Here is a 12,500-nt window from a genome sequence, read left to right as displayed (position 1 = left end):
CCTTTCAAAAGATTCGACCACGTGCCGAAAACTTTAGACTTCCGTGAGCTCTCCGGCTTGCACCGAGACCCGAAGTCGACGTGCGAAGCACCACGGGACCCCTTTCGCCTGCAGGTCCCGAGCCGCCTTTATTTGCTGTTACGAGCATCGTGTGCCCCATACCTGCGTGACGAGCACCGCAGGGCGCAGAGCCATCGCACTTGGCCGGGTGGCAGAGGAGGACCCGACTATTCACAGATAGCGGCCCAACGACTCCCAGAGCCGGTCGTGCGGCGCGCGAGGTCTGCTCTCTTCACAAGAGGCTTTATTAGGGAGTGCTAAGGCAAGGTTCTGTGCCCTCCACCCTCATCGCAACACCCATGGGAGCCTCCGGTCGTCAATAGACCGCCGCACCGGCCTCTGACTGACTCTCAGAATGGACGGAAAGAGCCGGGTAAGCCTTTCAAAAGATTCGACCACGTGCCGAAAACTTTAGACTTCCGTGAGCTCTCCGGCTTGCACCGAGACCCGAAGTCGACGTGCGAAGCACCACGGGACCCCTTTCGCCTGCAGGTCCCGAGCCGCCTTTATTTGCTGTTACGAGCATCGTGTGCCCCATACCTGCGTGACGAGCACCGCAGGGCGGCAGAGCCATCGCACTTGGCCGGGTGGCAGAGGAGGACCCGACTATTCACAGATAGCGGCCCAACGACTCCCAGAGCCGGTCGTGCGGCGCGCGAGGTCTGCTCTCTTCACAAGAGGCTTTATTAGGGAGTGCTAAGGCAAGGTTCTGTGCCCTCCACCCTCATCGCAACACCCCATGGGAGCCTCCGGTCGTCAATAGACCGCCGCACCGGCCTCTGACTGACTCTCAGAATGGACGGAAAGAGCCGGGTAAGCCTTTCAAAAGATTCGACCACGTGCCGAAAACTTTAGACTTCCGTGAGCTCTCCGGCTTGCACCGAGACCCGAAGTCGACGTGCGAAGCACCACGGACCCCTTTCGCCTGCAGGTCCCGAGCCGCTTTATTTGCTGTTACGAGCATCGTGTGCCCCATACCTGCGTGACGAGCACCGCAGGGCGGCAGAGCCATCGCACTTGGCCGGGTGGCAGAGGAGGACCAGACTATTCACAGATAGCGGCCCAACGACTCCAGAGCCGGTCGTGCGGCGCGCGAGGTCTGCTCTCTTCACAAGAGGCTTTATTAGGGAGTGCTAAGGCAAGGTTCTGTGCCCTCCACCCTCATCGCAACACCCATGGGAGCCTCCGGTCGTCAATAGACCGCCGCACCGGCCTCTGACTGACTCTCAGAATGGACGGAAAGAGCCGGGTAAGCCTTTCAAAAGATTCGACCACGTGCCGAAAACTTTAGACTTCCGTGAGCTCTCCGGCTTGCACCGAGACCCGAAGTCGACGTGCGAAGCACCACGGGACCCCTTTCGCCTGCAGGTCCCGAGCCGCCTTTATTTGCTGTTACGAGCATCGTGTGCCCCATACCTGCGTGACGAGCACCGCAGGGCGGCAGAGCCATCGCACTTGGCCGGGTGGCAGAGGAGGACCCGACTATTCACAGATAGCGGCCCAACGACTCCCAGAGCCGGTCGTGCGGCGCGCGAGGTCTGCTCTCTTCACAAGAGGCTTTATTAGGGAGTGCTAAGGCAAGGTTCTGTGCCCTCCACCCTCATCGCAACACCCATGGGAGCCTCCGGTCGTCAATAGACCGCCGCACCGGCCTCTGACTGACTCTCAGAATGGACGGAAAGAGCCGGGTAAGCCTTTCAAAAGATTCGACCACGTGCCGAAAACTTTAGACTTCCGTGAGCTCTCCGGCTTGCACCGAGACCCGAAGTCGACGTGCTAAGCACCACGGGACCCCCTTTCGCCTGCAGGTCCCGAGCCGCCTTTATTTGCTGTTACGAGCATCGTGTGCCCCATACCTGCGTGACGAGCACCGCAGGGCGGCAGAGCCATCGCACTTGGCCGGGTGGCAGAGGAGGACCAGACTATTCACAGATAGCGGCCCAACGACTCCCAGAGCCGGTCGTGCGGGCGCGCGAGGTCTGCTCTCATCACAAGAGGCTTTAGGGAGTGCTCAGGCAAGGGTCAGCCCGCAGCCTTCCTGGCAACACCCAGGGGAACCAGGCCACTCGCGTCTCTCGCCTTCATTTCGACACGAGCGCCTGCGGAGGGCCCACCACCCCCCCTCCGATTGTCAAGAGACCTCCGCACCCGGCCTCTGACTTACTCTCAGAATGGACGGAAAGAGCCGGGTAAGCCTTTGAAAAGATTCGACCACGTGCCGAAAACTTTAGACTTCCGTGAGCTCTCCGGCTTGCACCGAGACCCGAAGTCGACGTGCTTAGCACCACGGGACCCCTTTCGCCTGCAGGTCCCGAGCCGCCTTTTATTTTTGTTACGAGTATCGTGTTCCCCAAACCTGGGTGACGAGCACCGCAGGGCGGCAGAGCCATCGCGCTTGTCCGGGTGGCAGAGGAGGAACCAGACTATTCACAAATAGCGGCCCAACGACTCCCAGAGCCGGTCGTGCGGCAGGCGAGGTCTGCTCTCATCACAAGAGGCTTTAGGGAGTGCTCAGGCAACGGTCAGCCCGCAGCCTTCTTGGCAACACCCAAGGGAACCAGGCCACTCGCGTCTCTCGCCTTCATTTTGGACACGAGCGCCTGTGGAGGGACGGCCGGAGTCAACGTGGGGTTTGCCCGCCCTCCAATAGTGTCAAAAGACCGCCGCACAAGTCTCTGACTGACTCTTAGAACAGACAGAAAGAGTTTGTCAAATCTGTCAAAAAATTGACAAAGTGTCAAAAATTCGACTTCCAAGAGCTCTCCGGCATGCACTCATACCTGTCATTAAAGTGCTATGCCCGTGGAACCGTTTTTCGGATGCCTTTCAGAACGGTCCCGCGCCGCCATTTTGTTCTAAAAATCGTGTTCCCATATATCTCCGGGTACCCCGCCAACCTCACTGCGGAAAAACTACAAGTGGCACTGAATGGGTCTGAATTCCAAATTTGACTGCATCGGTCTGGAACTCGGTCCGGTCAAAACCGTTTGGATTTTTCTCGGTCCGGACTTCCGCGACAGACAAAGTTAAAGTTTTCGGGCTGCAGGCACAAAACGACAGCTGGCCATTTGCCGGGCTCAATTCACCCAATTCCTCCGGCACTTCGGAGCACATGTTCGGTGTAAGTTTGCGAATCTTTCCCGATGCTGCAGCATTTTCCTCCGCTGACACTTAGAATATTTTTCACACTTTGCTGAAAATTTTTCTAAGTGTTTTTTTCCAAGTTTTCCTGGTTACTGATTTCTTCTTTTTAAACATTTTTCTAAGTTTTTCTGGTTACTGATTTCTTCTTTTTAAACATTTTTCGCAGTTTGTCTGGTTACTGATTTCTTCTTTTTAAACATTTTTCGCCGTTTTTCTGGTTACTGATTTCTTCTTTTTAAACATTTTTCGCCGTTTTTCTGGTTACTGATTTCTTCTTTTTAAACATTTTTCTAAGTTTTTCTGGTTACTCATTTCTTCTTTTTAAACATTTTTCTAAGTTTTTCTGGTTACTGATTTCTTCTTTTTAAACGTTTTTCTGGTTACTCATTTCTTCTTTTTAAACATTTTTCTAAGTTTTTCTGGTTACTCACTTCTTCTTTTTAAACATTTTTCGCCGTTTTTCTGGTTACTGATTTCTTCTTTTTAAACATTTTTCTAAGTTTTTCTGGTTACTCATTTCTTCTTTTTAAACATTTTTCTAAGTTTTTCTGGTTACTCATTTCTTCTTTTTAAACATTTTTCTAAGTTTTTCTGGTTACTGATTTCTTCTTTTTAAACATTTTTCTAAGTTTTTCTGGTTACTGATTTCTTCTTTTTAAACATTTTTCTAAGTTTTCCTGGTTACTCATTTCTTCTTTTTAAACATTTTTCTAAGTTTTCCTGGTTACTCATTTCTTCTTTTTAAACATTTTTCTAAGTTTTCCTGGTTACTGATTTCTTCTTTTTAAACATTTTTCGCAGTTTTTCTGGTTACTGATTTCTTCTTTTTAAACATTTTTTCGCAGTTTGTCTGGTTACTGATTTCTTCTTTTTAAACATTTTTCGCCGTTTTTCTGGTTACTGATTTCTTCTTTTTAAACATTTTTCGCCGTTTTTCTGGTTACTGATTTCTTCTTTTTAAGCATTTTTCTAAGTTTTTCTGGTTACTCATTTCTTCTTTTTAAACATTTTTCTAAGTTTTTCTGGTTACTGATTTCTTCTTTTTAAACATTTTTCTAAGTTTTTCTGGTTACTCATTTCTTCTTTTTAAACATTTTTCTAAGTTTTTCTGGTTACTCACTTCTTCTTTTTAAACATTTTTCTAAGTTTTTCTGGTTACTGATTTCTTCTTTTTAAACATTTTTCGCCGTTTTTCTGGTTACTGATTTCTTCTTTTTAAACATTTTTCTAAGTTTTTCTGGTTACTCATTTCTTCTTTTTAAACATTTTTCTAAGTTTTTCTGGTTACTGATTTCTTCTTTTTAAACATTTTTCTAAGTTTTCCTGGTTACTGATTTCTTCTTTTTAAACATTTTTCGCAGTTTTTCTGGTTACTGATTTCTTCTTTTTAAACATTTTTCTAAGTTTTCCTGGTTACTGATTTCTTCTTTTTAAACATTTTTCGCAGTTTTTCTGGTTACTGATTTCTTCTTTTTAAACATTTTTCTAAGTTTTTCTGGTTACTGATTTCTTCTTTTTAAACATTTTTCTAAGTTTTTCTGGTTACTCACTTCTTCTTTTTAAACATTTTTCTAAGTTTTCCTGGTTACTGATTTCTTCTTTTTAAACATTTTTCGCAGTTTGTCTGGTTACTGATTTCTTCTTTTTAAACATTTTTCGCAGTTTTTCTGGTTACTGATTTCTTCTTTTTAAACATTTTTCTAAGTTTTTCTGGTTACTCACTTCTTCTTTTATAACATTTTTCTAAGTTTTCCTGGTTACTGATTTCTTCTTTTTAAACATTTTTCTAAGTTTTCCTGGTTACTGATTTCTTCTTTTTAAACATTTTTCTAAGTTTTCCTGGTTACTGATTTCTTCTTTTTAAACATTTTTCTAAGTTTTTCTGGTTACTCATTTCTTCTTTTTAAACATTTTTCGCAGTTTTTCTGGTTACTGATTTCTTCTTTTTAAACATTTTCCTAAGTTTTCCTGGTTACTGATTTCTTCTTTTTAAACATTTTTCTAAGTTTTCCTGGTTACTCATTTCTTCTTTTTGATCATTTTTCTAAGTTTTCCTGGTTACTGATTTCTTCGTTTTGAACATTTTTCTAAGTTTTCCTGGTTACTCACTTCTTCTTTTCAAACATTTTTCTTCGTTTTTCTGTTTACTCATTTAGCACTTTCAGGCACTTTCCCATCATTTCCTCGTTCCCGATTTCACCCTTTAAAACGCTTTCGGGCATTTCCCTAAGTTTTGCGGTTCACTCGTTTGGGACTCACTGACACCTTCTCTAGCTTCCCTGCTCACTTTTTTCGTACTGTTGAGAAAATTCGAACCCTTTCCTTAACTATGCCGGTTACTGACTTCACCGCTTCAGACCCTTGTCCCCGTAATGAAAGATACCATTTCCCACCGTGGGAAATGCACGAAAATCGGACTGAACACGGGGGAGGCTCCCCCCTCGAAGGCGAGACCGTCGGCAGAACCGCCGGGTCAAACCCGGCCGAGCTACCCGGCTTACAAGTCTCAAAGTCGGTATGAGCAGTCACGTCCACCCCCATTCCCTTTTGGACCACTTCCCACGGTTCCAAATGCATGAAAATCGGCCTGTACACGGGGGAGGCACCCGCCTCGAAGACGAGACCGTCGGCAGAACCGCCGGGTCAAACCCGGCTGAGCTACCCGGCTCGGAAGCGCCAAAGTCGGGTTGAGCAGTCACATTCACTCCCATCGACGTTTGGACCACTTCCCACGGTTCGAAATGCACGGAAATCGGCCTGTACACGGGGGAGGCACCCGCCTCGAAGAGGAGACTGTCGGCAGAACCGCCGGGTCAAACCCGGCTGTGCTAACCGGCTCGGAAGCGCCAAAGTCGGGTTGAGCAGTCACATTCACTCCCATCCCCTTTTGGGCAACTTCCCACGGTTGGAAATGCATGGAAATCGGACTGAACACGGGGGAGGCTCCCCCCTCGAAGGCGAGACCGTCGGCAGAACCGCAGGATCAAACCCGGCTGAGCTACCCGGCTTACAAGTCTCAAAGTCGGTATGAGCAGACACGTCCACCCCCATTCCCTTTTGGACCACTTCCCACGGTTCGAAATGCATGAAAATCGGCCTGTATACGGGGGAGGCACCCGCCTCGAAGACGAGACCGTCGGCAGACCCGCCGGGTCAAACCCGGCTGAGCTACCCGGCTCGGAAGCGCCAAAGTCGGGTTGAGCAGTCACATTCACTCCCATCCCCTTTTGGACCACTTCCCACGGTTCGAAATGCACGAAAATCGGCCTGTACACGGGGGAGGCACCCGCCTCGAAGACGAGACCGTCGGCAGAACCGCCGGAACAAACCCGGCTGAGCTACCCGGCTTACAAGTCTCAAAGTCGGTATGAGCAGACACGTCCACCCCCATTCCCTTTTGGACCACTTCCCACGGTTCGAAATGCATGAAAATCGGCCTGTATACGGGGGAGGCACCCGCCTCGAAGACGAGACCGTCGGCAGACCCGCCGGGTCAAACCCGGCTGAGCTACCCGGCTCGGAAGCGCCAAAGTCGGGTTGAGCAGTCACATTCACTCCCATCCCCTTTTGAACCTCTTCCCACCGTTGGAAATGCACGAAAATCGGCCTGTACACGGGGGAGGCTCCCCCCTCGAAGGCGAGACCGTCGGCAGAACCGCCGGGTCAAACCCGGCTGAGCTACCCGGCTTACAAGTCTCGAAGTCGGGTTGAGCAGTCACATTCACTCCCATCGACTTTTGGGCAACTTCCCACCGTTGCAAATGCATGAAAATCGGCCTGTACACGGGGGAGGCACCCGCCTCGAAGTCGAGACCGTCGGCAGAACCGCCGGGTCCAACCCGGCTGAGCTACCCGGCTTACAAGTCTCAAAGCCGGGTTGGGCAGTCACGTTCACCCCCATTCCCTTTTGGATCACTTCCCACGGTTCGAAATGCACGAAAACCGGCCTGTACACGGGGGAGGGTCCGCCCTCGAAGGCGAGACCGTCGGCAGAACCGCCGGGTCAAACCTGGCTGAGCTACCCGGCTTACAAGTCTCAAAGTCGGGTTGAGCAGTCACGTTCACTCCCATCGACTTTTAGACCACTTCCCACGGTTCGAAATGCACGAAAATCGGCCTGTACACGGGGGAGGCACCCGCCTCGAAGACGAGACCGTCGGCAGAACCGCCGGGTCAAACCCGGCCGAGCTACCCGGGTTAGAAGCCTCAGAGTCGGGTTGAGCAGTCACGTTCACTCCCATCGACTTTTAGACCACTTCCCACGGTTGGAAATGCACGAAAATCGGCCTGTACACGGGGGTGGCATCCGCCTCGAAGACGAGACCGTCGGCAGAACCGCCGGGTCAAACCCGGCTGAGCTACCCGGCTTACAAGTCTCAAAGTCGGGTTGAGCAGTCACATTCACTCCCATCGACTTTTGGGCAACTTCCCACGGTTCGAAATGCACAAGATTCGGCCTGAACACGGGGGACGCTCCCCCCTCGAAGGCGAGACCGTCGGCAGACCCGCCGGGTCAAACCCGGCTGAGCTACCCGGCTCGGAAGCGCCAAAGTCGGTATGAGCAGTCACGTTCACTCCCATCCCCTTTTGGACCGCTTCCCACGGTACGAAATGCATGAAAATCGGCCTGTACACGGGGGAGGCACCCGCCTCGAAGACGAGACCGTCGGCAGAACCGCCGGGTCAAACCCGGCTGAGCTACCCGGCTTACAAGTCTCAAAGTCGGGTTGAGCAGTCACATTCACTCCCATCGACTTTTGGGCAACTTCCCACGGTTCGAAATGCACAAAATTCGGCCTGAACACGGGGGACGCTCCCCCCTCGAAGGCGAGACCGTCGGCAGAACCGCCGGGTCAAACCCGGCTGAGCTACCCGGCTTAAAAGTCTCAAAGTCGGTATGAGCAGTCACATTCACCCCCATTCCCTTTTGGACCACTTCCCACGGTTGGAAATGCATGAAAATCGGCCTGGACACGGGGGAGGCTCCCCCCTCGATGACGAGACCGTCGGCAGAACCGCCGGAACAAACCCGGCTGAGCTACCCGGCTTACAAGTCTCAAAGTCGGTATGAGCAGACACGTCCACCCCCATTCCCTTTTGGACCACTTCCCACCGTTGGAAATGCACGAAAATCGGCCTGTACACGGGGGAGGCACCGGCCTCGAAGACGAGACCGTCGGCAGAACCGCCGGATCAAACCCGGCCGAGCTACCCGGGTTAGAAGCCTCAGAGTCGGGTTGAGCAGTCACATTCACTCCCATCCCCTTTTGAACCTCTTCCCACCGTTGGAAATGCACGAAAATCGGCCTGTACACGGGGGAGGCTCCCCCCTCGAAGGCGAGACCGTCGGCAGAACCGCCGGGTCAAACCCGGCTGAGCTACCCGGCTTAAAAGTCTCAAAGTCGGGTTGAGCAGTCACATTCACTCCCATCGACTTTTGGGCAACTTCCCACCGTTGCAAATGCATGAAAATCGGCCTGTACACGGGGGAGGCTCCGCCCTCGAAGGCGAGACCGACGGCAGAACCGCCGGGTCAAACCCGGCCGGGCTACCCGGGTTAGAAGCCTCAGAGTCGGGTTGAGCAGTCGCATTCACCCCCATCCCCTTTTGAACCTCTTCCCACCGTTGGAAATGCACGAAAATCGGCCTGTACACGGGGGAGGCACCGGCCTCGAAGACGAGACCGTCGGCAGAACCGCCGGATCAAACCCGGCCGAGCTACCCGGGTTAGAAGCCTCAGAGTCGGGTTGAGCAGTCACATTCACTCCCATCCCCTTTTGAACCTCTTCCCACCGTTGGAAATGCACGGAAATCGGCCTGTACACGGGGGAGGCTCCCCCCTCGAAGGCGAGACCGTCGGCAGAACCGCCGGGTCAAACCCGGCTGAGCTACCCGGCTTACAAGTCTCAAAGTCGGTATGAGCAGACACGTCCACCCCCATTCCCTTTTGGACCACTTCCCACCGTTGGAAATGCACGAAAATCGGCCTGTACACGGGGGAGGCACCGGCCTCGAAGACGAGACCGTCGGCAGAACCGCCGGATCAAACCCGGCCGAGCTACCCGGGTTAGAAGCCTCAGAGTCGGGTTGAGCAGTCACATTCACTCCCATCCCCTTTTGAACCTCTTCCCACCGTTGGAAATGCACGAAAATCGGCCTGTACACGGGGGAGGCTCCCCCCTCGAAGGCGAGACCGTCGGCAGAACCGCCGGGTCAAACCCGGCTGAGCTACCCGGCTTAAAAGTCTCAAAGTCGGGTTGAGCAGTCACATTCACTCCCATCGACTTTTGGGCAACTTCCCACCGTTGCAAATGCATGAAAATCGGCCTGTACACGGGGGAGGCTCCGCCCTCGAAGGCGAGACCGACGGCAGAACCGCCGGGTCAAACCCGGCCGGGCTACCCGGCTCGGAAGCGCCAAAGTCGGGTTGAGCAGTCACATTCACCCCCATCCCCTTTTGGGCCACTTCCCACGGTTCGAAATGCATGAAAATCGGCCTGTACACGGGGGACGCTCCCCCCTCGAAGGCGAGGCAGTCGGCAGAACCGCCGGGTCAAACCCGGCTGAGCTACCCGGGTTAGATGCCTCAAAGTCGGGTTGAGCAGTCACATTCACCCCCATCCCCTTTCGGCCCCCTTCCCACGGTTGGAAATGCATGAAAATCGGCCTGTACACGGTGGGCGCTCCCCCCTCGAAGGTGAGACCTTCGGCAGAACCGCCGGGTCAAATCCTGCCGAGCTACCCGCGTTAGAGGTCTCAATGTCGGCTTCAGCAGTCACATTCAATCCCATTCCCGTTTGGACCTCTTCCCGCCGATGGAAATGCACAAAATTCGGCCTGAACACGCGGGGCGCTCCCCCCTCGAAGGCGAGACCGTCGCCAGAACCGCCGGGTCAAATCCGGCTGAGCTACCCGCGTTACAGGTCTCAAAGTCGGGTTGAGCAGTCACGTTCACCCCCATCCCCTTTCGGACCCCTTCCCACGGTTGGAAATGCATGAAAATCGGCCTGTACACGGTGGGCGCTCCCCCCTCGAAGGTGAGACCTTCGGCAGAACCGCCGGGTCAAATCCGGCCGAGCTACCCGCGTTAGAGGTCTCAATGTCGGCTTCAGCAGTCACATTCAATCCCATTCCCGTTTGGACCTCTTCCCGCCGATGGAAATGCACAAAATTCGGCCTGAACACGCGGGACGCTCCCCCCTCGAAGGTGAGACCTTCGGCAGAACCGCCGGGTCAAATCCGGCCGAGCTACCCGCGTTAGAGGTCTCAATGTCGGCTTCAGCAGTCACATTCAATCCCATTCCCGTTTGGACCTCTTCCCGCCGATGGAAATGCACAAAATTCGGCCTGAACACGCGGGACGCTCCCCCCTCGAAGGCGAGACCGTCGCCAGAACCGCCGGGTCAAATCCGGCTGAGCTACCCGCGTTACAGGTCTCAAAGTCGGGTTGAGCAGTCACGTTCACCCCCATCCCCTTTCGGACCCCTTCCCACGGTTGGAAATGCATGAAAATCGGCCTGTACACGGTGGGCGCTCCCCCCTCGAAGGTGAGACCTTCGGCAGAACCGCCGGGTCAAATCCGGCCGAGCTACCCGCGTTAGAGGTCTCAATGTCGGCTTCAGCAGTCACATTCAATCCCATTCCCGTTTGGACCTCTTCCCGCCGATGGAAATGCACAAAATTCGGCCTGAACACGCGGGACGCTCCCCCCTCGAAGGTGAGACCTTCGGCAGAACCGCCGGGTCAAATCCGGCCGAGCTACCCGCGTTAGAGGTCTCAATGTCGGCTTCAGCAGTCACATTCAATCCCATTCCCGTTTGGACCTCTTCCCGCCGATGGAAATGCACAAAATTCGGCCTGAACACGCGGGACGCTCCCCCCTCGAAGGCGAGACCGTCGCCAGAACCGCCGGGTCAAATCCGGCTGAGCTACCCGCGTTAGAGGTCTCAAAGTCGGGTTGAGCAGTCACGTTCACCCCCATCCCCTTTCGGACCCCTTCCCACGGTTGGAAATGCATGAAAATCGGCCTGTACACGGTGGGCGCTCCCCCCTCGAAGCTGAGACCTTCGGCAGAACCGCCGGGTCAAATCCGGCCGAGCTACCCGCGTTAGAGGTCTCAATGTCGGCTTCAGCAGTCACATTCAATCCCATTCCCGTTTGGACCTCTTCCCGCCGATGGAAATGCACAAAACTCGGCCTGAACACGCGGGACGCTCCCCCCTCGAAGGTGAGACCTTCGGCAGAACCGCCGGGTCAAATCCGGCCGAGCTACCCGCGTTAGAGGTCTCAATGTCGGCTTCAGCAGTCACATTCAATCCCATTCCCGTTTGGACCTCTTCCCGCCGATGGAAATGCACAAAATTCGGCCTGAACACGCGGGACGCTCCCCCCTCGAAGGCGAGACCGTCGCCAGAACCGCCGGGTCAAATCCGGCCGAGCTACCCGCGTTAGAGGTCTCAATGTCGGCTTCAGCAGTCACATTCAATCCCATTCCCTTTTGGAACACTTCCCGCCGTTAACAATGCACGATATTCGGCCTGAACACGCGGGACGCTCCCCCCTCGAAGGTGAGACCTTCGGCAGAACCGCCGGGTCAAATCCTGCCGAGCTACCCGCGTTAGAGGTCTCAATGTCGGCTTCAGCAGTCACATTCAATCCCATTCCCGTTTGGACCTCTTCCCGCCGATGGAAATGCACAAAATTCGGCCTGAACACGCGGGACGCTCCCCCCTCGAAGGCGAGACCGTCGCCAGAACCGCCGGGTCAAATCCGGCCGAGCTACCCGCGTTAGAGGTCTCAATGTCGGCTTCAGCAGTCACATTCAATCCCATTCACGTTTGGAACACTTCCCGCCGTTAACAATGCACGATATTCGGCCTGAACACGCGGGACGCTCCCCCCTCGAAGGTGAGACCTTCGGCAGAACCGCCGGGTCAAATCCTGCCGAGCTACCCGCGTTAGAGGTCTCAATGTCGGCTTCAGCAGTCACATTCAATCCCATTCCCGTTTGGACCTCTTCCCGCCGATGGAAATGCACAAAATTCGGCCTGAACACGCGGGGCGCTCCCCCCTCGAAGGCGAGACCGTCGCCAGAACCGCCGGGTCAAATCCGGCTGAGCTACCCGCGTTACAGGTCTCAAAGTCGGCTTCAGCAGTCACATTCAATCCCATTCCCTTTTGGAACACTTCCCGCCGTTAACAATGCACGATATTCGGACTGAACACGGGGGCCGGTCCGCCCTCGAAGTCAACACCGTCCGCAGAACCGCCGGGGCAAATCCGGCTGAGCTACCCCG

Source organism: Chiloscyllium punctatum, unplaced genomic scaffold (genome assembly GCF_047496795.1).
Source record: "Chiloscyllium punctatum isolate Juve2018m unplaced genomic scaffold, sChiPun1.3 scaffold_1103, whole genome shotgun sequence".
Taxonomy (NCBI): domain Eukaryota; kingdom Metazoa; phylum Chordata; class Chondrichthyes; order Orectolobiformes; family Hemiscylliidae; genus Chiloscyllium; species Chiloscyllium punctatum.
Note: the sequence above shows the minus strand (reverse complement) of the source record.